Raw genomic sequence first — 27,672 nt, 5'->3', positions numbered from 1 at the left:
TTGTTTATTCATCCATTGATAGATACATTTGAATTGTTTTCATATTTTGGCTTCCTATCAATCTTATCTTGAAAGTAATTCTCATCACATATTTTCCCAGGGACTATATAACTATAGCATGTAAAATATGTCAATATGAGAAATTAAGAGAAAGCAGTATTAAGCTGTGTATTGAAACCAAAACCTGACTGAGCTGAATTATCAGACTTATCTGAAGAAAAAAAGACAAAAACCCTTATTTATGGTATTAGCACAACAATGGTTGGTTGTTTAAACCATATAATTTACACACATACACACACACACACACAACTTTGAAAAGGAGGTCAATAATTGGGTCAGTCTTCTAGAAGGTATTACTAGGAAATGAGGATGATACCATGCCTGAAGCATGAGAGAATAATCTTTGCTACCTGAAAGGGCTACCTGGGCCAAGTGCCTACCAACAATGACCAGATTTCACTTAGAATTGGAGGAGAGCTCTAGATGGTGCTTTCTCCTAAAGCTCTCTACTGACTACTTATCTACCCAACTGCCCTGTGTTGAGCACATCCATCATCTCTTCTGGTCCTCAGTTGATAAGCTACTGATCCTTCTGTATCTGGTAGTTATTGCAGGGATTGTATCAGGCAGAGTCACTATCATGTGACTTCTTTACTAGTAATAGACATTATTAATGAGGGGCTCTGGAGTGGAAGAACATGGGAGGGCTGTTTGTGCCTACACGTGAGAAAAATCACAGAATACATGGACTAGAAAGATATTGACACAGTAAGAGAAGGAAATGAGATCCTGAAGTATGTAACATAAGTCAAAGAAGCATAACTTTGTACTGTTAATATGAACTCATCTATAACTACAGACTGTAGACACCTGGGGGTTTTAAGTTATAAGGTTACACTACTATTTTGTGAATGTATATAAATAATATTGTGATAAACAAAAAAATCAAATTTATTTATTTTATTTTTGAGGGAGAGAGGGAGGGAGGGAGGGGGAGAGAGAGAGCAAGCATAAGCAAGCTCTATGCTCAGCACAGAGTCCTACATGGGGCTTGATCCCATGACCCTGGGATCATGACCTAAGCCGAAATCAAGAGTTGGATGCTCAACTGAGTCACCCAGGTGCACCAAAACTCTATTTAAAAACATTATTGTATTCATAATAAGATATTTTCTACTCTCAGATACTAAGCATAAGAGTTCATGAAGATTATCAAATTTTGTCCCATAAACAAAGTATCCTTCACACTTAAAAATACTGAGCACTAGTCATGCAGCATTCTCAGCCACATGAGCCAAATTTCTCTGAACTTCCTGAATATTCACAGGGGAAGCAGAGTTTCATTCCTGTTCTGGCCAACAATCTAAACGTTTTGAGGAGATTACAGAGCTCTAGTAGTTAGGTGCTTTACCAGAATTACCTAAATTTTCAGATGTATGCTTCTTTCCATATAGATGCAACCCCTGCTTTCTATAGATTGCCCAAGCCTAACTCCTAAGAAAGCAAATTTCTTAAATTCCACATATTAGTGAAATCATATGATATTTATCTTTCTCTGAATAACTTAGTTTGCTTAGCATAACACATTCTAGCTCTATCCACACCGTTGCAAATGGCAAGATTTCATTCTTTTTGATAGCTGAGTAATATTTCATTGTGAATGTATATGTGTGTGTATACACACACACACACACACACACACACACACACACCCCACATCTTTATTATTCATAAGTCAGTGGACACTTGGGCTGTTTTCATAATTTGGCTATTGTTGATAATGCTGCTATAAACATTGGGGTGCATATACCCCTTCAAATCTGTATTTTTGTATCCTTTGGGTAAATACCTAATAGTGCAATTGCTGGATCATAGGGTAGTTCCATTTTTAGTTTTTTGAGGAACCTCCATACTGTTCTCCAGAGTGGATGCACCAGTTTGTCTTCTCACCAACAGTGGAAGAGAGTCCCCCTATCTCTGCATCCTTGCTAACACCTGTTGTTTTTTGTGTTGTTAATTTTGTGCTGTCAGGTTCTGACAGGTGTGAGGTGGTATCTCATTGTAGTTTTGATTTGTATTTCCCTGATGATGAGTGATGTTGACTATCTTTTCATGTGTCTGTTAGCCATCTGGATGTCCTTGGAAAAGTGTCTATTCATGTCTTCTGTCCATTTCTTAACTGGGTTGTTTATCTTTTGGGTATTGAGTTTGATAAGATCTTTATAGATTTTGGATACTAACCCTTTATCAGATATGTCATTTGCAAATATCTTCTCCCATTCTGGAGGCTGCCTTTTAGCTTTCTTGATTGTTTCCTTCACTGTGTAGAAGCTTTTTATCTTGATGATGTCCCAATAGTTCATGCTTGCTTTCATTTCTCTTGCCTTCAGTGATGTGTCTAATAAGAAGTTGCTATGGCTGAGGTCAAAGGGGCTTCCTGTGTTCTCCTTTAGGATTTTGATGGCTTCCTACCTCACATTTAGGTCCTTCATCCATTTTGAATTTATTTTTCTCATATGTGGAATTTAAGAAACAAAGCAGATGAACATATGGGAAGGTTAGGGAAAAGAGAAGAAAGGGAAACAAACCACAAGAGACGCTTACTGATAGAAAACAGAGGGTTAATGGAGGAAGGTTACAGAGGGGAGATGGGCTAGATGGGTGAAAGGTATTAAGAAGGGCACTTGTGATGAGCACTGGATGTTGTATGTTAGTGATGATTCACTGAATTGTACTTTTGAAGCCAATATTGCACTGCATATTAACTAAAATTTAAATTAAAAATTAAAATAAGCAATAATAAAACAAAACAAAATAAGTCACAGAGATGCAAATTACAGCATAAGGGAATATAGTCAATAATATAGTAAGTTGGTGACATTGTATGGTGACAGATGACCACTATACTTATCATGGTGAGCATTCAGTAAATGTATAGAATTGTTGATCAATATCTTGTCCCCCTGAAGCTAATATAATATTGCATGTTAATTATACTTCAAAAAATTATTTTAAAAATTGAAAAATAAAAAAAAGACATAAGTAAATGTAAAATAAAAAAAACAAAAGCAACTTTCCACTTACATTACTGAAAACCAGGAACACTGAATGTTTTTTTTTTCCCCAGGAGGCAAACTTCAAACATCCCCAGATGTCTTTTCAAATTTGCCCAAAAGTTTCTTGGAGAACCCTCCTAAAAAAGAATACCGTGTCATTGTAGAAGCTGGAGGGACGGACACTCAAATTCTATCCAAATTTGTCATTCAGTGTCAAAGAGGAATATTAACATCCTATATAAATTTTAGGAGAATTTTTGGTTATAGGTTTGCATTCAAGATGCAGATATATACCTCACAGTTTGTAAAAGATGCAAACTTCCCTGAGGAAGTACCTTGAGTTCTTTTAAAGCAGCATTTGAAGGAGAAGGTAGACACAGTCCTGCATCTTCCTGCCAGCTAAGCAGAAATACAGAATGCTATCCACTCAGACTCCGTTATGGAAGGGAAAACTGTTTGGCATTTCTCATACAGAAATATATATTTCCACAAACCATTTCCAGCTACTGCTTTCCTCCATTATTGAGTAATAAAAGATAGTCAATATTGAAATCTAAAGCTTAAATGAGTCTGAGGTAAGAAAACAGCACACATTTAAGACATCATTTGTATAGGAGAAATTCTTCAAGAGAAACCCATAAAACTCAAAGATATTAAATAGATTTATTGCCTCTGGCTTTAAACCAAAGGGAGAATATCAGTTACACACTGTGCCCAGATGCTTTATAAAGGGCATCTGCGTTGCTTGGATATCATTACTCAATCAGCTAAAAATTCATGATCAGATTCCCTCTGTAGTTAATTCTTCTCTAGGTCCTCCTCACTGAAAGGGAGATAGTATAGGGAAGAGGGCCACTGCTGTGTAAAACAGAGCAATTTTAGAAAGCTGTCCCCTGCATCACCCTGACAAAATCCTAATAGTTACACAGTGTTAGGAAGAGCAGCATGTCACAAATTCATCACGAATTCCAGCTTTCCCAGAATAACTTAAAGTAGTAGTAATAGTGACATCACTGAACTTGAACTTAAAAAGCCCGAGTTTTCTTTTATAAAACGCCCTATTTTCTAACATTCTTCTGATTATTTACATATGTGGTGAACAGATCTATCACCCAGTACTTCTATAAATGCTTAAATGAAGGGGAGGGCAAAAGTGCCAGGAGGGGCTCCTTTTTTCATGAGATACTTCAAAAACTTTGCACTTTCTTAGAGAGGCTTGTCTTTCTCTCCTCTGCCAATTCTATTTTTCAAATGATATGAAATTTACATTTCAGTAAGGTAAACTCCAATGATTAAAAAAGGAAAACTGTCCGATTTTTGTAAGGAATTGCTCTTTTTAATTCTAGATGTCAGCCAGAGTAACACTGCATCTCGCAGACAGAGAATATGTTCCACACTCCACCTGTAGCCTGTGAGAAAACGCAATGAGACCAACAAGTACCTGTAAATTCCCAGGAGGCTAACAGTTTTCTTGGTCACTTTCAGCCATGGACTTGTATTTTTAATGAATCGCTCCCCCCATCCAACCTCACTTGAGGTCTTACAGCTGTTTCTCTTTGTCTCTAATTAGACACTAAAAAACGGAATGTTTTGAGAAGCTGTTTTACTGTTAAGTGGGGGGTCCCACTTAACTCTCTGCACAGTGCCAGGTAGACCCTCGGGAATGGTTTTTCTAGGGAGAAGAATGTGGTAGACCTTTTAAATTTTTTTTTTCAACGTTTATTTATTTTTGGGACAGAGAGACACAGAGCATGAATGGGGGAGGGGCAGAGAGAGAGGGAGACACAGAATTGGAAACAGGCTCCAGGCTCTGAGCCATCAGCCCAGAGCCTGACGCGGGGCTCAAACTCCCGGACCGTGAGATCGTGACCTGGCTGAAGTCGGACGCTTAACCGACTGCACCACCCAGGCGCCCCTGTGGTAGACCTTTTAAAGACGAAAGACTGCTGGCTGTCTTTGTTCCATATCAGGAAAATCTAGGTCTCTGTGCACTGCTGATGGGCTGGTGAAAATCTGTATTGTAGTTATATGAGCACGGGGCTGACTGGAGACAGGTTCCTGTGTAGTTTGGGGTCCATAACATAATTACGGTTTCCAGGTACCTCTGCATTGTATGTGAAGTGCCTCAGTGAAGATTTTGTCACTTAGATACATCATCTGCACTGGGAACAGCAAGTTAGGGGTACAGGGGAGGGTTACTAGCATCCTTAAACAAACCAATCACGTGGCAATAACAAAAACAACAAAATCATACCTACAGTTTGTTGGGAGAGTTTACAGAAAAGAAATTAAAATGTGAGTCAGTTATATTAAAAAAGAATGAAAGTAACTTCCATGGAGTTAATAAATACCATCTCCTTTTAAAGGAGGGAATCATAACTTTTCTTAGATGACTTGGGAATTCTTATTTGACCCGTCTATGCCCTTAGAGAGGTAAAATACAGGATATAATGCTATTTTATCTGGAACCTTAGAGGAAAGAACATTGTCTAAAGCAGCAGCTGGTGACATGATGAAGAAGCTAAATAAACTTCAAAATTCATGTCCATTCAGGGGTGCCTGGGTGGCTTAGTCGGTTAAGCATCCGACTTCAGCTCAGGTCATGATCTCACAGTTCGTGGCTTCGAGCCGTTTCAGGCCCTGTATTGACAGCTCAGAGCCTGAAGCCTGCTTCGGATTCTGTGTCTCCCTCTCTGCTCCTTCCCTGCTCCTGCTCTCTCTGTGTCTCAAAAATAAGCATTAAAAAAATCCATATCCATTCAATCATGGGCCTTCTAATATTGCAATAATTTTGAAGTATTTCTCTCATAAAATGTTAGCAATTCCACCTCCAAATGATGCTTTACATTTCTTTTAATCAAATAGGTAAAAATATAAATGTATACACTTGCACAGAAAGGCAAATTACTCCTTTATTATATAATTCACTATCTTACAAAGATTTAGCATACACATACAAAAATATGTGTGCACACGCACACGCACACACACACACACACACACACACACACACACACAGTGGACTTTCCTAGTGCATTTATTGATCTCCATTTATTTTACTCTCTACAAACATAGCAACTGCATGAACTTAAGAATTCCTTTCTAATGCTAAGGAAGAAAGGCCTTCTGTAGTCTATGATATGATTGTTATTGTTTTGCATACACCATTAAAATACAAAACGAGTAATTTTACACATGTGAGCTATAATTTAACTGTGTATAAGCCTGTCTTATATATTCCATGTGTTCTGAGTATATTCACAGGGAAACCTACTTAAGCCAGGGATGTTCATCACTGGACAAAATGCTCTGAAAACCTAACTTAGTTTGAAAGTAAATCATGTAAAGAATGTAACACATCTGACTAGTTGAAAACCTTCGGCAACAATTCCTGTAAGAAGTTTAGTTATAATATAGTATTTTTCATTTTGATAATAATGCCAATTATTTACATCCTCATTGCGTTATTCAAGCTTGCAAACTGACATAAAATAGGAGAGTCCTGGAAAGGCAGGTATGTCTGTATTGCCAAAATTTAAGCCAGGAAAATGCATTTTATACCTATTATCAATCTGTATTTTTTCCAGGAAGCTTAATATCAAATTCTTTTCTCCATACTATATTCTATATTTAGTATAAGTGCTACCAAAGCAAGGACACCATACTATATCCTGAAAAACTAGTTTGTTTACTCTTGTGTGGATTTTTAGCTTATACATCTTACTTCTTTTCTAACACAGTTTTGTAAAAAGTTGACAAGTCCTAATGGGATTCAAAGACATAATCAAAATAGTTCATTATAAATGTATTCTGAAACTTTGGAAAATTTAATAGCCTCACCTCCCCCTAACTGGAATCCACTATGTAGCACTGGTTGCTTTTATACTTGTTTGATGACCAGATCCAGGATGGTATAATGGAAGACAGGAAACCATAGATTTGATTCAGCTACACTACTCGTTCATTCAATAATATTTATATATCAGGTATCACGCTGTCCTGTATTTAATATGCACTCTCTCTTTGGAGAACAGTCTCATGGGCATGACTTTCTATGTGCAGAATTATATTCTGAGATTTAATAAAAAATAATATGTATATGCACTCCAAAGAACTCTAAGATAACATTTATGTAAGTGGACTATCCTATAACAATGATCTTATTTCATTTATAACATTACAAAAATAAAAACTGAAGGAAGTTTCATCCACCTGTATGAAAAAATTTTTCTGAAATACATGTATTTTACATTGGTTTTTCTTGTAAGTTACTCAGTGAGCACCTAATATTTATTGCATTAGGAGTGAACAGAATGAGATCCTAGCCATTCATCTATACTGAATTCATGGAGTCATTTTCAGGGTAATATATTCCCATTGAAATGAACAGGTCTATTAATTTCATTGAGCTTTTTATGGGTATTAGGTTTGGAAAATAATCCAAGCTGCTTGACCTGCAAATGCATACATAGTATGTAATGCCTCTAGGTTTATCAGCAAGGAAGTTTATCCAAAATTTGATTTTCTCTTCTTTAATCTTTAAAAATTATCTCATTTTTACATTTAAGGTGTTATATTGCAACAAAAATTTCAGTTTTTTGGTTATGGATTCTAGATAGTATTCATTGCCTCTCTTCATGTGCATTTTTTGTTCTAAATTTATAATAGAGTTACTTTTCTTTATTAGGATAATCAGCCAATTAAAAGCATAGTTAATAAAATAATCTAATATCATGTAGAACATAGTTTCCCTTTTAAATAAATATTATTAGCTGTATAATACCCCTTTAATACCACTAACACTATGCTAAATGCCATTTAATCTTTTTTCAGAAATTCATAAAATATTTCAGGATTTATAATACCTCAAGGTCATTATTATCAATATTTTATTATGGATGCATGAAAAATGCCAATTACAACTTTATTAACTGGAATAATGGTAGGCAGAAGGCCATGAATACGCTAAAATCCAAATTAAACTGATCACAATGTTGTACAAAGTGATTTTAATGTAAGTTTATTAAACTAGTATTCAGTACTCAGGATGTATGTACTCAATGTATTTATAATTTTAATTTAACAGATTTCTACATGTAATTATGGCCTTCTGATGCTATTATTAAAGTGATTATCCACTATGGCAATGTGTAATGATTTTTTGGTGAAAGCACTCAAGAATAGTGAGATTCTGCCTTAAAAAAGTCACCACACTCCCCATGAGATCCCCAAAAAGGCAGTGATTATTTTACATTGACTGAATTTGAACCCCATTTACAGTTTCCTGGAAAATTTGGTGTGAACCCAAAGCTTGACCTAGAACTGTCCCAAACATGAGACCAGCTCTTGCTTTAGCCCTATCTAGTCCCTCAGCCTCTCTAAATGAGAACACATGTGAGAGAAAGCAAAGACAGAACGTGAATGTGACGCCCAGCTTGAATGAATACAAGGAAAGAAGCTGAAGAGAGAGTAAGTTAAATGGCCAGGGCTTGGCCAAAGTACCATTCTAGTTTCCCAAATAAAGACATTTGACATAGAGCATCAATCAGTCCTGCCCCAGAGTCACCATCAACCAATTAATATCACAGAATCAGGCTCAGCCAGATTAGTTTTCTCTCCCTAAGAAGAGACACAAAGAGGAAAGGAGGAACTAAAGGGGTAGAGGGATTTTTTTTCCTCATATGAATACAAAAATAAAATCAAAACTGTATGTGGAATATAAATATAATATTTTAAATATATTGACCAATAACAACTAAAATGTTACCGTGTGTTAAAATGCCAGTTGCTGTCTGCTGAATATAGAAATCTAGAGTGACTTCTTCCTTTTTTCTTTCAGTATTAAGGATCATTCTTTGTCTCGTAACTTCCATTTACTGATGAGAAATTGTCATCATTCTTGTATCCCTTTTTCTTTTCCTCCTGTAGAAGATGTGTCCTTTCTCTGGTTGCTTTTAAGATTCTCTTCATCTTTTGTTTTCAGCATTATGACTATGTGTTGCCTAGGTTTGCTTCCTTCACATTATTCTACTTGAGTTTACTGAGTTTCTTAAATCTGTGGGTATGTTCTTTACCAAACTTAAAACACATGAAAGCATTAGGTCTTAATTTTTTTTCCTTTTTTTTTTAAGTTTATTTATTTATTTTTGAAAGGGGAGAGGCAGAGAGACAAGGAGAGAGAGAATCCCAAGTAGGCTCTGCACTATCAGCATGGAGCTCAATGCAGGGCTTGAACTCATGAACCGTGAGATCATGAGGCTCAACCAACTAGCCGCCAAGGCGCCCCTTAACATATTTTCTGTTCCACTTTTTTCTCCATAACTTCTGAGACCTCAATTACATCTACTTAGCTCTTGATACTTTCCCACAGGTCCCTGATGCTTGATATTTTAAATTTGTCTTATTTTGGTTAATTTCTATTAAACTGTCTTCAACTCACTAATTTTTATGCAATTAAAGTTCTTCAATAACTACTTGATTTCAAATACTATATTTTGTATTGTATAATTTCTCTTAGCATTTCCATCTTTCTCCTGAAAAGTTCCATCTTGGGACCTGTGATTTTTTTATCAGACAATTCTTTGACATATTTATAATAGTTGTTTTAAAGTTCTTGGCAGTTAATTTTAATATCTGGATCACCTTGAATCTCTTCATAGTGACTAATTTTTCTCCTGATTAAGAGTCAGATTGTTCCCTTTTGTTGCATTCATTTATTTTTATACTATTTTGGACACTATGTTTAAAAGAACAGTGGGAAATTAAGAATACATATTTTTTCTCTCCCCCCAGAGAGCACAAGCCTTTCCTATATCTGGTAGTTAAGGGGCTGATTTTCAGATTTCTCCAAGAGTCATACTGAACTGACATAGGCTGCTGCTTTAATTAAAAATTGCCTCTGCTTAGCCTAACACTCAATCTCCTATGCTGCCAATGCCAAGGACACAAATATTGCTGCTTATCAAATACTGGTCAATATTTGAGCAGAGTAATTGTTGGGTTACAGTTTCCAATAGTTTTACTTTTTTTTGAATTTTAATTCCAGCATAATTAACATAGTGTTATATTAGTTTCATGTGTACAATTTCCAATAGTTTTGATCCTCCTTGGAATTAAACTCTGGAATGGCCCTAAACTCCAAACACTATAAGACTGCTCAGGGTTATTTGAATTATATGTTTTCCAATCTCTCCTCCAGTGTTGTTTTCTTGGCAAATTCTGAGATCTGGGTGAGGGAAGATTGCTCACTGTCAGACTGAGTAATTTATTTTTGCATTTGGGGATTTTCCAGATTCCAATTGATCCTTTCCATCATACTTCCCTTCTTGAAAAGGACTACAATGCCTTTTCAGGTCTATTTCTCTTCCTATCCATACCCTGATTAGGTAATAGCCCTCAGGTATGAAAGTTCTCACAGGTCACCTATAAATACTTGTTTATCTCTAGAATGTAGTTCAATACACCCTCTTTAAACTCAGGACTTTAATATCTTCAAAGAGAAATATGACTTTATTTTGAAAAGTATGATTTATTATCCATTTCCTTTTGTTATTGTTACCAACAAAAGTTTTTCACATTCTTTCTACATTGTCACTGGACGTGAAACTCCCCTCATTTCTCTTTGAAATTAGTAATACCAAAATAGGACAAAATATTTCTCAGTGGTAAATAGTAGAAAATTGTGGCACTATAATTTCCCAAATCTTAAGGAGCTCTTTTAAGATTTTAAACAAGTGAGTAGTATGTCATTTTGATGTTTCAGATATGTTTTTACCTCTTCATGTTCAAGAAATCATTCTTTGAAAAACATGTAGAATAAACCCCAGCATAAATGCCAGATTTCTCTGGCATTTAAAGGGAAAAAGGCTGAAAATAAAAATATAAAAGGAGACAATTACGACTGGAGATAGCAGAAACACACATGAATTTTAACAATACCTCTTTCCTAAGGCACCCTAAGAAATGCGTCCAGATGCTTCTATGAGAGCTCTTCCTGCAAGCAGCAATGCTCTGCACAGACTGCTTAACAACCCTCAGAAAATTACTGACTACTACAACAAATATGAAAAATAAAATCTGACATGTATGCACAGTTTTCTACTATTTGATTTTATCACAAAATTAGTGTGCTAGTATGATATTAAGCCAGACAAATGAGAAATTCCAGAATAAAAAACAAAAATAATTGGTCTCATTAGTTGAGTTTAGATTCAAAATACACAAAATAGTAGCTTAAATAAATTAAAAGTTGCAATATAAGAACCAGTTTAATTGCAGTACAGTACCATCAAGGAGCAGGCTTATATTTTTCTGTGGCATGATCCTAGTGAAGGACCTCATGATTCAAGATGACTACTCTAGCTGCCGCCATCATATCAAGACCAGAAGACAAAGGCAAGGCAGATAGGTACAAAAAAGGCCCCTCTCAGTTAGGTTAGCTCCTTTTAATAAACATTTTATCTTATGCAAGTATTGGCCAGATTTTATTTACACTGTCACTCCAATGAAAAGGAGAGCGATAAATATAAACTTTTCATTCTAGAAGACAATGTTTCCACCTCAAAAACACAGTTCTTTTGCTGAGAAAGAAATTAGGATGACTATTACAATAGGCAGCAGTCTCTTTCTCAGACTCCTTCATCAAGGGGCCTGGGGAAAGATTGAACAGTAATAAATGAGAGCAAAATATACATATTATAAATATCTACATCTTTTGCCATATATAGCAATGCAGATAATGTTAATCTATTACTTACTGTATTAATCATTCTTAAGCTATTAAGGCCTGTATCAATCAGGATATCCTAACAGGAGACAGAAAACATAGTAATTTGAACACAAAAAAAATTAATAGAAAGAACTATTGACTGTAATAGGGGATTTCAATAACAAAGTATTGGCTATTAAAAGTAAAGAGAACTCTTGGGGTGCCTAGGTGATTCTGTTGGTCAAGAAGCCAAATCTTGGTTTTGGCTCAGGTCATGATCTCACAATTCATGAGGTCGAGCCCCACATCAGGCTCTGCACTAGGTGTGGAGCATGCCTAAGATTCTCTTTCTCCCTCTCTCATTGCCCCTCTCCTAAATAAAAACAAAACAGAAAGAAAGAAAGAAAGAAAGAAAGAAAGAAAGAAAGAAAGCAAGAAAGAAAGCTCTAAAAAATACAGATGCTATAAATATAGGAAGCAATTATCACCTGTAGGGCTGAGATAGAGCCCCAAAGGAAGAGAAAACCCACCTCCTTCTACACATAAAAGGCTGTGGCTTGCTGGACGGTGTAAGAGTCACTGTGGTTTTCGGCCAGTGAACTTGATGGAAATTGTCCTCTGGAGTTCCAAGGGAAAGCCACGCAAAAGGAGATGCCACAGCTCAGAATGCACTATAAAACTGCCCAGGATGGGGGCACTGTTCATGGCGAAGTGCCTGTCTTTGGCAGTGCACTGTGAGGCCACCAGAGAGCACATATAGAAAGGTTTTCATTACTGGGCACACCAGCAGGTTGTGGCAGCTGAGAGTTAGAGAAGCTGTTCACTACAGGAACCAGAAGCGGGAGAAGCCAGAGATTCAGGAGCCTTGAGTGCAGCACTCGGAACCCAGAAAGAAAATTCCTCTCTTCACTACTGCATCGTCTAGTGACAAAGTTTGAAGCTGTTCCAGCTGCTCTGTTTTTACAGAGAAGCTGATGAAAGAGGATTTGGAGATGGCAGACAACAAATTGATAGTACAAGGCCTAAATAATTTCAGAGAAAGTATATAGTGAGACCTTCTGAATTTCACCCTCTTTGACTTATATCTGAATTTTAGCATGTGTCACTATAAGCTGACAAGAGGGATCCCACACATACCTGCATCGGAAAGAAAAGAACCAGAGAAAGAGCCAGGCACACACAAAACACATTTTCTTCTAATGCTTACTCATGAACTTGAAAAGGATGGTTATTCCATGGAAGACATAAAAATAACAGAAGGCCGACACATATGAACTTTTCATGTACGAGGCCACATTAATCTACAAAGTTAGTTCAATTAATGTCCTAGAATCTGGCCAGTGAAATTACCAGTTTCTTTTTTGAGACAGTGTGATAAAGTAGAAGAAATATTTCCCAATAGAACCAGCTTCTTCCAAAAATGTCTCCAGGGCAGTTTCCTTCTTCCTTTCCTAGTTAGGTTTATCTCTGAATTAAGAAACAAAATGACAGTGACACTAAATTTCATATTCTTCTTTTATCTGGGTTCAAACTATTTAGATAGGGTCATATGTAATTTCTACTCCCCCAAATGTAAAAGTGTAGATTTCCATCTGTAAGGAAAACAAAATGAAATATTTTCCCCACATAAAATATTCCGTACTTAAAAAAAAAAAAGAAAAAATGTGTAATCAGATAAAATGGCTTTCAATATAGAATCACAGAAATAAAGAAGAAAAAATATATTTGAAGGTAAAATATGTTATTTTTTTCTCATTAAGCACTATTAATGGTGGGAAAATGCAATACACAATAAAAAATTTAATAATTTTGACTTCTATTTCTTAATAACCACGTTTAATATTTTAAAGTTTTGCAATACATGCTATGTATATGTTCATAAATATAGAGATTTCAGAGAAATTCATATTTGCATGCAATTTGTACTTATTTTAAATTTTTTTGAACATTTTATTTTTATTATTGAGATACAGAGAGACACAGAGCATGAGCAAGGGAGGGGTAGAGACAGGGGGAGACACAGAATCTGAAGCAGGCTCCAGGCTCCGAGCTGTCAGCACAGAGCCCGACGTGGGGCTAAATTCACAAACTGAGATCATGACCTGAGCTGAAGTCGGTCGCCTAACCAACTGAGCCACCCAGGCGTCCCAGTTTTGTACTTATTTTAACCTACTGATCTATCATGGATAATTTCCAATATAATTATGGCTTAAGAGTATTTATAATGCATGTTCTCTATCAAAGAGAACATCACATTAAGGTTTATAATATTAATATCAAAATATTACTTCTTGATCTTTTAGCAAGTGGCAAGTGGGCAAGTGTACTACCAGAGAAACAGGAAAGCATTTATTTTTAAAGAAAAAAATCACAAAGTGAAAATGTTTTCAGGATTAATATTTCAATTTATAATAAGGAACATTAATGCACCAAAATAACATGCATTTATATGAGTGCTTTCCAAAGAGTGATAGCCAGTGCTGGGTGTCCTATGGGACAAGCAATCACAGGCACCTGAGGCCAGCATGTAATTCAATGCAATCTCAGCACTCTTAGAAAACAGAAATGTCTCCACAGTTCATGGTTCCACCTGTGTTCCCACTGAAGCAGTGGAGGAAGGCATTTGAGAGCATGGATCTAGAATGTACAGCCGTAGGTCCTGGTCTGCAGTCCCCCCCGGCCCCCCTCCCCCGCCCCTCCATTAGTGCCTTGTAGTGATAGCTCTTATCTTCTCTTTGGTTCTGTATCCTCCACTGTAAAAAATATAGGCATACCTCAGGGATAGGCTAAGTTTGGTTCCAGACTATCACAATAAAGCAAATGTCACTATAAAATGAGTCAAATAAATGTTTTGGTTTCTCAGTACGTATAAATGTCCACACTCTATTATAGTTTGTTAAGTGTGCAATAGCATTATGTCTAAAGAAAACAATGTATATACCTTAATTAAAAATAATTTATTGCTAAAAAAATGCTAACCATCATCTGAGCTTTTCTGGTGAGCTGTAATCTTTTGGCTGGTGGAGGGTCTTGCCTCATTGTTGATGGCTGCTGAATGATCCGGGTGGTGGTTGCTGAAGGTTGGGGTGGCTGTAACAGTTTCTTAAAATAAGACAACAGTGAAATTTTGCAACATCGGTTGACTCTTCCTTTCACGAACCATTTGCCTGTGGCATGCGATGCTGTTTGATAGCCTTTTCCCATAGTGGAACTTCTTTCAAAATTAGAATCCCTGCTTTACAACTAGTTGCCACGGCTTTATCAACTAAGTAGGTGTAATATTCTCAATCCTTTTTCATTTCAACAATCTTCACAGCATCTTCATTAGGAGTAGATTCCATCTCACTTTCTTTGCTCATCCATAAGAAGCAATTCCTCGTTGTTAAAATTTCATCATGAGATTGCGGCAGTGCAGTTCCATCTTCAGGCACCACTTCCAATTCTAGTTCCCTTGCCTTTTCCACCACATCTGCAGCGACTTCCTGAACTGAAGTCTTCTTCCAAATTCTGTTCATGTAAATATTTTAACCTGTTTCCATGAATCATGAATATTCTTAATGGCATCTAGAACGGTTAATCTTGCTAGAAGGTTTTCAATTCACTTTGTCCACATCTATCAAAGGAATCGCTACCTATGGTGGCTACAGCCTTATAAAACGGATTTTTTAAATAATAAGATCTGAAAGTCAAAATTATTCCTTGATCCATGGGCTGCAGAATGGATGTTGTGTTAGCAGGCATGAAAACAACATTGATCTTACTGTAAATCTCTATCAGAGCTCTTGGGTGACCAAGTACGTTGTCAACAAGCAATAATATTTTGAAAGGAATTTTTTTTTCCTGAGCAGTAGGTCTCAACAGTTGGCTTGAAATATTCAGTGAACCATGTTGTAAACAAATGCGCTGCCATGCAGGCTTTTTTTTATTCCATTTTATAGAGCACAAAGTAGAATTAACATGATTTTTTTTTAATTTTTTAATGTTTATTTATTATTGAGAGACAGAGACACACAGAGCATGAGCAGGAAAGGGGCCAAGAGATGGAGAGACACAGAATCTGAAGCAGGGTACAGGCTCTGAGCTGTCAGCACAGAGCCCGACATGGGGCTCGAACCCACAAACCGTGAGATCATGAACTGAGCCCAAGTTGGACGTTTAACCCGACTGAGCCACCCAGGCGCCCCAAGTTAACATGATTGTTAAGGGCCCTAGAGTTTTTAGAATGATGAATGTGGATTGGCTTCAACTTAAAGTCACCAGGTACATGAAGCCCCTAAGTAAAGTCAGCCTGTCCTTTCAAGCTTTGAAGCCAGGCATTCACTGATTTCTCTCTAGCTATGCAGGTTCTAGATGGCATCTTCTTCCAATAAAAAACTGTTTGTCTACACTGAAAATCTGTTGTTTAGTCTAGCCATCTTCATTCATTACTTAGCTAGATGTTTTGGATAACTTGTTATAACTTCTATATCAGACTTGCTGCTTCACCTTGCACTTTTATGCTGTGAAGACAGCTTCTTCCCTTAAACTACATAAACCAATTTCTGCTAGCTTCAAACTTTTCTTTTACAGCCTCCTTACCTTTCCCAGCCTTCATAGAATTGAAGAGAGGCAGGGCCTTGCTCTGGATTAGACTTTGGCCTAAGGGAATGTTGTGGCTGGTTTGATCTACCATCCAGACCACTAAAACTTTCTCCATATCAGCAATAAGGTGATTTCGTTTTCTTATCATTTATGTATTCATCGGAGTAGCACTTTTAATTTCTTTCAAGAACTTTTCCTTTATATTTACAACCTGACTAACAAGCGAGAGGCCTAGCTTTTGGCCTATCTCAACTTTCATCATGCTTTCCTCACTTAGCTTAGTCATTTCTAGCTTTTGATTTAAAATGAGAGGTGTGCAACTCTTCCTTTCATTTGAACGTTCAGATGCCATTGCAGGGTTATTAACTGACCTAATTTCAATATTGCTGTGTCTCAGGGAATAGAGAGGTGAGAGGAGAAGAGAGAGATGTGGGGGAGGAGCCAGGAGGTAGAACTGTCAGAACACATGTATTTTTTAAGTAGTTTTAAAATTTGTTTTCTTTATCTTTATTTGAAAGAGAGAGAGAGGGGGAGGGACAAGGGCAAAGGAAGAGAGAGAAAATCTTAAGTGGGCTCCACCCTCAGCGAGCAGACCTTTGTAGGGTTCAATCCCATGACCCTGGGATAATAACCTCAGCTGAAATCAAGAGTTGGATTCTCAGCCAACTAAGCCACACAGGCATCCCAGAACACACGCTTTTATCAGTTAAGTTTGCTACCTTACATATGTGGTTTGGGATGCCCCAAAACAATTACAATAGTAACATCAAAGATCACTGATCACTGTAACAATAATAAAAATAATGAAAAACTTTGAGTAATGCAAGATTTACCAAAATGTGGCACAGAGTAAGGAAGTGAACCAACACTGTTGGAAAAATGGTACCAATTGACTTGCCTAATGCAGGGTTGCCACAAACCTTTCATTTGTGAAAAAACACATTATCAGCGAAGTACTATAAAGCGAAGCATGATAAAACAAGGTATGCCTGTATGTGATAATACCAATACCTACCAACCACAACCACAATAATTGAGAAAATAATGTCTGTAAAGCTTTTAGTGTCATGTCTGGAACAAAATAAACTCTCAACATATGATAAAAATCTGAGAGTGTGCCCAGGGCTCCAGACAGAATTTCAGTGACCTCATTAACTTTTTCAACCACTAACAAATGCTTAATTTCTTTATGTTCAAATACTCATTATGTATTAACCTGAAAAATACTTAAAACTATTAAACATCATAAAAAATACTTGGAAGACTCTATAAAGGGTCTTACTGTGTAGTTTCACAAAACAAATGGCAAGAATAAGAGGATAAAGCAACAAAATACTGGTAGGTTTAACCAAATACTGTGCCAAATTCTGAACAGATCTGGGAGATTTCTTCAGATGCTTGCATTTTATGTTTATATACTCTTTTTTCTTCTGGTTGTATGTATATTTATATGTGTATAAATATATATATTTTTATTAAAAAAGTCAACTTATATCCTTTGACAAAGAAACTTTTAAATATATTTTATTATTTTCAAATGGGAATTCTCAGTGATTCTAAATATAATCACTAAGTAAGGTAAATTATATTGATTTACTGATGTTAAACCTTGTCTTATTCTGAGTCCATTTCTTTCATAAAGAGTTCTATTCTTCTCTCAAATAATTTTAGTATATGATTTTTATATATTATTGATTTTTATTGATATTTATCATTCTGAATTTATAACATTACTTTGTTTTCATGGCATTAATTTTTATTGTTAATATTCCGTAAGAGAATAATGCCAAGTAACTATATGGCTATAGCAGGGAAACAAAATTTCCTTTTTAAAATACATGTATTTTTATTTTTATTTGAAAAATGAATTATAGTTATTTTTCAAAAATAATAGTTACTAGGTAATAAAATAAGAAACATATTGATTATGAATTATATGAATTATAGTTATTATAAAATAATGAATTATAGTTATTTTTCAATAATAATAGTTATTAGGTAATAAAGTAAGAAACATATTGATAGAGTAAACTACTGAAACTTGGTAGAATGAGAATACATGATACCAAAAAAGAATAATTTTTTAATGTAAACATCCTTTAAATTACTGCCAAGTCAGGTCCAACAACCACAACAACAACAAAACTAGTAATTTACCATTATCAGATATTTTATTTTATAAGTGAAAATGGTTTATGTTAGAAACACAGATTACATTTACTTCCCTCAGCAATTGGTCAAAAAAAGCTAAAAATATCATTTAGTGATGCTGCAAAGTCACTTAGAAAAGAGATTTCAACTGCCACAAAGTTTTAAAAAGTAACTTTATTGGGAATAGCAAGGTATTTTTGTTGTATATTAATATACATCTTAAAATGCCAAATTACACTAAATGTTGAAACCACAGAACTCTTCTCATCTTTAATACTAACTCTTTAATACTAACTCTTCTGGGAGTTCCAACCATCACAACAAAGGGCTAACAGATATATGAGCCCTCCAGTGTAATAAATAGTAAGACTGAGAACACAAATTAGCACACCTAATTTTTCTAGAAGTGTCAGAAAAATATTTTAAAATGAATAAACAAATGAATAATACTGCTGAAAAACATAAGGGAGATGGAACTGAGAAGGTAGGGGAGACCTGAAATGTGTAGCAGAAGAATAATGCTTTATAAGAGCACACATCAATAAATATGCCAGTAAACAAGATACTGAATTTCACAAGTAATTAAATGCATCCAAAATAAAACACCAAAATGTTTGTGGTATATAAAAATGATACCATTTTTATAGCTAAATTTCAGAGCTTATATCAAGAAATTATTCTGCTAGGTGAGTCTGCAGTGATACACATCCTCACATGCAGTGGCTTAGAGTATAAATGAGATGGAAATTAATTGTGTTCAAAGTATTCAAATTCTGGGAATATAATAAATATTCTGGGGGCCATCAAGTTGGTGAAACAAATATTGAACACTTTCAAAATATGTAACTTTTGAATGAACAAGTCTGCATTCACAAATTATAAGAATGCAGTAAATTATAAGCAAAAAGATTTAGCTTCAAGGATTTCATCACAAAACTGTTTATTATAAAATGTTTGGAAAGAAGCTACATGTCCAGAATTAGGGGATTGCTTAATTAAATAATGTTTAATTACTTCCACGATTACTAACACCAACATCAAAAATTGTATTAATAGTATTTACTAAGCATTTGTGTAAATCAAACAATATTCTAAGTTCCTTACATGTATTATGTCATTTTATCCTTAAGAAACCATATGGGATTGTGTTAGGATTTTTTTATTCCTATATATACAAAAAGACACACAAAATTTCTGACCCCAAAGTCAGTGTTTTTAACTACCACTTATACTACTAATCATCTGCCTTCTTGGCCTTTTTCCATACCAAGATCCCCTGGAGCCATCACTGTGTTTCTTTTTTCTATTCTCTAGGAGAAAGACATACTGGGGTTTTGTTTGTTTGCTTGTTTTTGTTTTTAAGTAATCTCTATGCCTAACTTGGAGCTCCAACTCAGGATCTCAAGGTCAAGAGTCTCATGGTCTACTGACTGAGCCAGCCAGAATCCCTTGTGTTTCTTTTTTATATATTCTTGATTCCTAGTACAGTGTCTAGAACATTACTGACCCAATGAATATTTGGGGGGGAAAAAAAGAGGAATAAAGAACAAAAGGAGAAAATGAAGAAGAAAGAGGTCAGAGAGCACTGGGATGAAGGGAAAGTAAAAGAAAGGAAGAAGAAATAAAAGAGGGGAGAAGAGAGGGAAGGAAGGAGGGAAGTTAGTTTAGTGTGACAGAGTAGAAGTGAAGGAACTGGAAATAGAGGAAGATCAAAACAAAAAACCACAGATTATGAAAACTTATATTTTAACAGTTATAAAGAAGAAGGAAATAGCTTCTTGCCATTCTAATTAGAAGCAGAGGTATAACTTATTCTACCAATAAACAGAAGATAAGTTTTTTCAGCTCAAGTATAACTTTATGATATCACTTATACAACCTCTGATGGTCACGGAATAATTTGATTCCACCGGAATAGATTCATTTGAGAAAACAAATGGTCATACAGGTAACTTAATTTATGGTTTAATCTTTTGAGAATCATGGAATTTTAAAGTCATATGAACACTTTATCTAGTCCAATTCCCTTCTTAATGCTCATGTAAATTACTTTCTTGGACACATGTGCATGCTGACTTAGAACACTAATCTGATCTCAATATACTATTGTTTCCAATACATTCCTCTACATCATTGATTATTCTCAAAGTTAAAGATATTAATGACTCTTTAGAAATAGTTTGGTAACTCTTATGGGTAATCCTTTCTTATCACAGCTCTAAAATCAAAAGGAATGTCTTCCTTCTCTTGAGTAATTACAAACTACAAATAAATACTGTTTATTACAAGACTCATTTGGAATATTCTAAACCCATTCTTATAATAGAAACTTAATGTTTGTTTACAAATATAAAATTTGAAATAAAATGATCATTTTTAGTGTGGTCTTCAAGAAACTATATTTCTGTGTCACTAAAGTTTCCAAGAATGTAAGCTGTTACCCATCACATTTTAGCAGGTACATTATGTTATTCCCCATTACATGTGATTGGCAGTTATGTACTATAATAAAATCTGTCAGTGTGGCAATTTTTTTTTTATTATTTGACAGTTGTCTAAAAAAAATAAAATCTTGTTCTGGCTACCAATTAAAACTTGATTTTCCCCCTCCATTTTATCTCTTTATAGCATTTTAGTTTAACTGAGCACTCCCTGTTACTTTTTTTCTAGTAGTAATAAATTGACAGCACAAAGTAATTAAAAACCTGGAAACAATTCTTTCTATAAACTACTCCCTGCCTTCTATTAGCCAATGCTTGTGCTAATGTGACAGATATGTCATTTGGGGCCTGACATTTCATGGCCACTGAATCAGCACTTCACTTGGTTATAGGATCACTTCTTTTGAGGATTCAATATGAGGAGAAAATGCTGTACTACTGGAAATGACACATAGGAAAGTGTCATAATTCTTGACAATAAATACGTAAAGTCTTATATTGTCAATAGGGCTATGTTTAGAAATTCAGAAACTTAAGTTAAAAATAAAAATGAAAAGAGATGTTTGGGAAAGAACAGCAAAGAGGACACCAATTATCTTAGCAAACTGTATCTTAAGAGCATCTTTAAGTTTAGATATCAGCAGAATCAAGGTGATACAGGTAGTTCTTTTATAGTAATTAATTTTTTGTGGTTTAGTATTTATACCTCTTCATATGTTGAAATATAAATTAACATTTTGGTTAAGACTTAAATTACTTCGTTCTTTAGATAACATTTTACTTTCTCATAAAATATAAATCGAGTTCAGAATATCAAATGATTAAGAAGTTGCTAACATATCTAACAGTGCTCAAGCACGTGTGTTTGGTTTTGTTTATATGCTCTTTCATTGATCTCATCTTACTCTATATGGTTTCTCAGCCAAAAAATAAGTGTTCAGCTATCTGTGACGTGATGTCTCTCACAGAGACTCAGTTATCTCATCCCAGCATCACTAGAAAATTAACTAACACTACAAATTAAAGCAAGAATATTTTTCTAGAAATATATTTTAAGATTTGATTGCCTAACTAAACCTAAAACATGCTCTTACATAATATACTATTTAAAGATATATTTCATATATCAAAAAGTGTTATTGAGTAACCATTATGTACAATGCACTGGGCTTAAAACAACAAATGGCGGTTGGGCATTTACAAATGGACATTAACAAAGACTACACAGAGTTTAGTCTCCATGTAAAACTTCCCATGTCTTTTTCTTTCAGTTTTTATCAAATTCTTGCTGTTGCTTCCATTTGTTCGCCATGGTTAAATGGATGCATACTGTGAAAACAATCAATTGGTGAAGCAGCATTTATTTCTTCATTTTTTTTTTTATATTTTAGAGAGAGAGAGAGAGAGTGAGAGTGTGCGTGAATGGGGGAGAGAGGCAGAGAGAGAGAGAATCTTAAGTGGGCTCCACACCCCATGTGAGTGTGCTCTATCCCATGACCCTGGGATCATGACCTGAGCTGAAATCAAGAGTCGGACACTCAGCTGACTCAGCCACCCAGGCACCCCAGCAGAGGCAGCATTTAGATCAAACTATATTCCTAATATATTTTCCATAGAAGACAAAGCTTCTTTAGGAATAATTACTTAAGCAAAGCTTGTTATTTAAAGAAATGAGATTATTCAGCCTCCTATTGTAAAAAGCACTATTATGTTCTCTAATTGATTTCATTAAAACCACATGGTGAAGGAAAACTAATTTTTTTAAAAAAATTGTCTTAAAAGTAGACTTCTTGTCCTGATGGGTTTGTGTACAGTATTTAAAAGATTAAAAAAGAAACCAAACTATGAAATGATTAGCAGCAACTAAGCTTAGTATTTATACCAAAAGTTGTAATGGAAAAACCACACAATCTTCTTTTACATTAAATATAAATATTTAATATATTTATACCTAGTATATTCTGTATATACTAGGTAGACTCTTCCTGGTTTCAATTAACTATTTGGCACAAATTTATTGTATACATTATTAATTTGAGATTTCATTTATGTACATCCTTCCTTAATGCACTCTTAACAAGTATCCATGAAGGCCTACTATGTTCCCATCACTGCTAATGAAACAGGGAATATGGTAGTCATCAAATAAATTCACATTATGACGTATTCATTCTGTGTGGCAAAAAAGACAATAAGCAAAAAGCATATGTAATAGATCAGGTGGTGATAAGTATATTTAAAAAATTAAGCAAGTAGGGGATACAGAGTATGGAGCTACGCTATTAGAGTGACAGGCATTCCCTCAGAGAGAATTTTAACAAATTCATGACTGAAATGGGAAATTAGTCCATTAAAATATTTAGGGAGTGCATTAGAGGCAAAGGCAGAGGCAAAGGCAGATTCACAGAATACAAACCTCTTTATGCTGATAGCCTTTCATTATAAGAATTTAATTGGTATAAATTTTACATTTCAGTGGAAAATTTTTGAATTATATATCTGCAGCAGTAGGTATAAGGCAAACACTCTCCTTACCTACTGAAATTTCTTTTAAAAATATGATTAACAAAACAATGTCTTTCATGTATAACTTTAATGATATACATCTTTTACATAATCACAATTGCATCAGAATGTAAGCTCCGTGAGGGCAGAAATTTTGTCACCTGTTTTGTTGACAAGGACTCCAATGTCTCAAACACTGTTACATTGTAGATAATTGACAAATGTGTCAAATAAATGAAGAAATAATTGTGCATTGAATTAATTTTTCACAAAATATTTTTTAAATAAATACTAAATATAGATATAGTTCTAATTTCTTTTAATAGTGTTCATTATCATAATATACATGATCCAATTGTCTAGGTAACTTATTGGTAATGCAAATATATTCTCTGTGCGAAAGGAAGAATTTGATTGAATCAAATGATTAATTTTTTATTTTTATTTTTATTTTTTTATTAAAAAATTTTTTTTAACGTTTATTTATTTTTGAGACAGAGAGAAACAGAGCATGAATGATAGAGGGTCAGAGAGAGGGAAACACAGAATCTGAAACAGGCTCCAGGCTCTGAGCTGTCAGCACAGAGCCCAACAAGGGGCTCAAACTCACGGACCGAGAGATCATGACCTGAACTGAAGTCGGCCGCTTAACCGACTGAGCCACCCAGGTGCCCCAATGATTAATTTTTCATGTCTGACATTTTGCATCCCAGCAGAAATTTGGGGATCAATAAAGTCAATCAATTATTGATATGAGTGGGCCTTTTCTTGAATTTCCAATGAACTGTGAAATTAAAAAAAAAAAAAAAAAATTCCTCCCTGACTTCTTAGCCACTACATCACAAGTACATCCAAACATCATTCCATTTCAAGGAAAAGATCCGATGTGAAAAAACAAAGAAGCAAAAACTAGTGACGTTGATCATTAAGATCCACTTATTTTTTTTATTTTTTATTTTTTTAACGTTTAATTTTGAAGGAGAGAGAGACACAGCATGAGTGGGGGAAGGGCAGAGAGAGAGAGAAGGAGACACAGAATCTGAAGCAGGCTGCAGGCTCTGGGCCATCAGCACAGAGCCCGATGCGGGACTCGAACCCACCAACTGTGAGCTCATGACCTGGGCCCAAGTCAGACGCTTAACTGACTGAGCCACCCAGGTGTCCCAAGATCCACTTATAACTGAAGACTTAAAAGAAAAAGAATATAGGAAATGGATACAACATAATTATCCAGGATTGTAATGAATCTAAAGGAGGAAATGCAATGTGAGGTATACTAGATAAATTCAATTTCTATATATAGGCCTAACACCTGGGAATTACTCACCACAACACTGGTTAAACATAAGTTTTATATACATGTATATATTTCAGAATGTGATTTACACATACTATACATATGCATTTACAGCAGGTTTTAAAGTTCTTCTATACGTTTTAATAACTTACTAAGTGTTAAATATTTTTGGCACTTATAGCTCAGAATTAATTCTGACAGACCAGTACTATCATACAAATTTTATAGATGAGCCAGATCACCCTTCCTTTCATCTGTAACCATTTAACTGTAAATACATATTTCTTAGCAGAATCAGAGATGATTATTTCCTCAAAAGGATTTGCAATGATAACAATAATTCCACATGAAGTTTTGGTTCTTAGATCACAGACACGCCCACAATACAGGTGTGGTCTACCAAGTAATATCATTAATCATGATAATTTAATAAGTCCTGATTTATTTTCTCTTTTAAGACCAAACTTCTTGTAAAGTACAACTAGGTGCAAACTGTCATTCCCCATGAATTGCTTCTGGAACATATGAGATCAATTTTGTTTCTGAGGAATGGTCTTAATCATTGGCAGCACAGCTTTGAAAAAACTTTATCTGTTGTAAGCAGACTGAAAAACCCTCAGCACCTGGGAAGCAGTCACTTTCAGGAACTGCCACATATAGGATGGGCTGCCATTCCAAAGAGATCTTATTCCCATTTGGGCGCTATACAGACAAAGTCAAGGGTGAAAACAGGAAATAGACTACAAAGCAGCTGGAAATAGCAAAAATATAATAGGAACCATTTTAATGTATATATACAGATAACATGCATACAACATATGTTATATAACATATATATGACACACTCTTTTTAAAATATTTTACATACATAAGTTTATTGAATCCTTACAATCCTATATAGTAAATGCTATTACTATTAGACCTATTTTATGAAAGCTGAAAGTGAAATACAGAGAGATGAAATAGTTTGCTCAGACTGTCCAGAAAAAGGCTTAGGAAATTTAAGAAGTGAAGATAAAGCACATAACTCAGAGTCCATAGTAATGGAAAGGTCATTGAGATAAGGGTTCTCAGAGGACTATGGAGTCCAATCCAACATGCCCAAAAGACTTGAATTTTTTAAAAAATACAGCGTTACTGGGACTTCATTGGTGAGAAAACATAAAGAGAATTTAGTTTCATTTAAAGTAAGTCAAATAGGGGCGCCTGGGTGGCTCAGTCGGTTAAGCGGCCCACTTCAGCTCAGGTCATGATCTCGCGGTCCGTGATTTCAAGCCCAGCGTCGGGCTCTGTGCTGACAGCTCAGAGCCTGGAGCCTGTTTCAAATTCTACGTCTCCCTCTTTCTCTGACCCTCCCCAGTTCATGCTCTGTCTCTCTCTGTCTCAAAAATAAATAAATGTTAAAAAAAATTTTTTTTAAATAATAAAGTAAGTCAAAATAAATAAATAAAAATTTACCACCCATTTATTGAGAATCAACTGGGTTCCAAGCACTGTCTACAATAATAGACTTAAAAAGATTATGAAAACATTTACATCATTGAAGAGTTTAAAATCCAATGCGGGGGTGGGAGTAGGGGAGTGCCTGGGTGGCTCAGTTGGTTAAGCCTCTGACTCCTGATTTCAGCTCAGGTCATGACCTCATGGTTGGTGGGATTGAGCCCAGTATTAGGCTTGGTGCTGACACTGCCAAGGTTGCTTGGGATTCTCTCTCTCCCTCTTTCTCGGCTCCCTCCCCTGCTCATGCTCTCTCTCAAAATAAGTAAATAAATAATAAAAATAAAATCCAGTGGGAAAGATGCATACAAGGAAACAAATATGATTCAACATGACAATTGCTCTATTGGATGAATACAAAAAGCATGAGAGGAGCAAAGAAAAAATGATATAATATGTCTTTGCTATGAAGGAAAGACATTTACAGCTATTGGCTTAAGCATAAACTTTGCATGTGAATAAGTGTGAAAGGTACTGCAAAGAACATTATGTGAATGGGCAAAGGGAGTGAGAAGGCATATTAAAAATACTAGATTTATTTCAGTATTATTCAATATTTACCCTAAAGTGGGGAAGTTGTGGAAGATGCTGCTGAATAGATAAATACAAAGCAATTAAAAAATTACAGAGACATTAAAACATTTTGTACCTGTCTAGAGGCAGAAAATAATGAGCCTATATTATTTAATATAAACACTAAGATCTCCATATTCTTTTATTCAACTTGGCTAATCAAATAAGGCATAAAGCCTGAAAGTGCAAGATTCTTAGACTGTATTAATTAACAAACTATGGAAAGGATAGAAGTTATGACGCAGGTGTGGTATGGATAGAAGTCTCTGAAATACGTAAACATTTACAGTCTGAATTCCTACAACATTTGATTTTGAGATGCTAGAAAGCTCAATCTCAAATCAGATTTGAGTGAGCATTTTTTAATCATATATTCATTTTATCAAAAATATATACATATATATGGATACGTATATGGGTTTTGTTTGCTGTGGTTCGAATTACCAAAGCTTTCAAGTGAGAAGTATAGAGCATGCGTACATGAAAAAGTAATAAGTTGCATTGAGTTCATAAAAAAAAAACATTTCAACCTACTCACCAATACATATGCATTAGTCATTAAATCAGCAAATATTTATAAACTGCCTACAATGTTCAACAGCACATTCCAAGTATTGAATATTTTTAAAAAGTGTGTGCTACCTATTACTTTGTCATTTCTGAAAAATGGGTATGTTGATAAAACACATGAATAACAAAAAAGAAAATGAAATAAAATTAAAATATAAGACAAATTAAAACTGTAATGAGTGTCATGAGACTCAAAGTCTCTGAAATTTAAACAAGCAAGTTATCGCATCTTGTTTGGCATATGATTACTAGGGATGCTGGAAATTATTGAGAAATCTAGTATTTGACTAG

The 27,672-nt window shown here is 35.0% G+C and overlaps 1 long non-coding RNA gene across 7 annotated transcripts in view; it reads right to left on the bottom strand.

The window, feature by feature from the left end:
* LOC106975272 (uncharacterized) overlaps window positions 1-27,672 on the bottom strand; it is a 1,087,042-nt gene that overhangs the window by 479,889 nt on the left and 579,481 nt on the right. For 5 of the 7 annotated variants that reach the window (XR_008298440.1, XR_008298436.1, XR_008298435.1 and 2 more), the window contains one exon: window positions 3,088-3,196. The exons of the other annotated variants lie outside the window; for them this stretch is intronic. This is a non-coding gene — a long non-coding RNA (uncharacterized LOC106975272). The remainder of the gene's footprint in view (window positions 1-3,087; window positions 3,197-27,672) is intronic. 7 annotated transcript variants of the gene reach the window in all.

Source organism: Acinonyx jubatus, chromosome B2 (genome assembly GCF_027475565.1).
Source record: "Acinonyx jubatus isolate Ajub_Pintada_27869175 chromosome B2, VMU_Ajub_asm_v1.0, whole genome shotgun sequence".
In the NCBI taxonomy this organism is placed as follows: domain Eukaryota; kingdom Metazoa; phylum Chordata; class Mammalia; order Carnivora; family Felidae; genus Acinonyx; species Acinonyx jubatus.
Note: the sequence above shows the minus strand (reverse complement) of the source record. Positions and strands in the feature narration are given on the sequence as shown.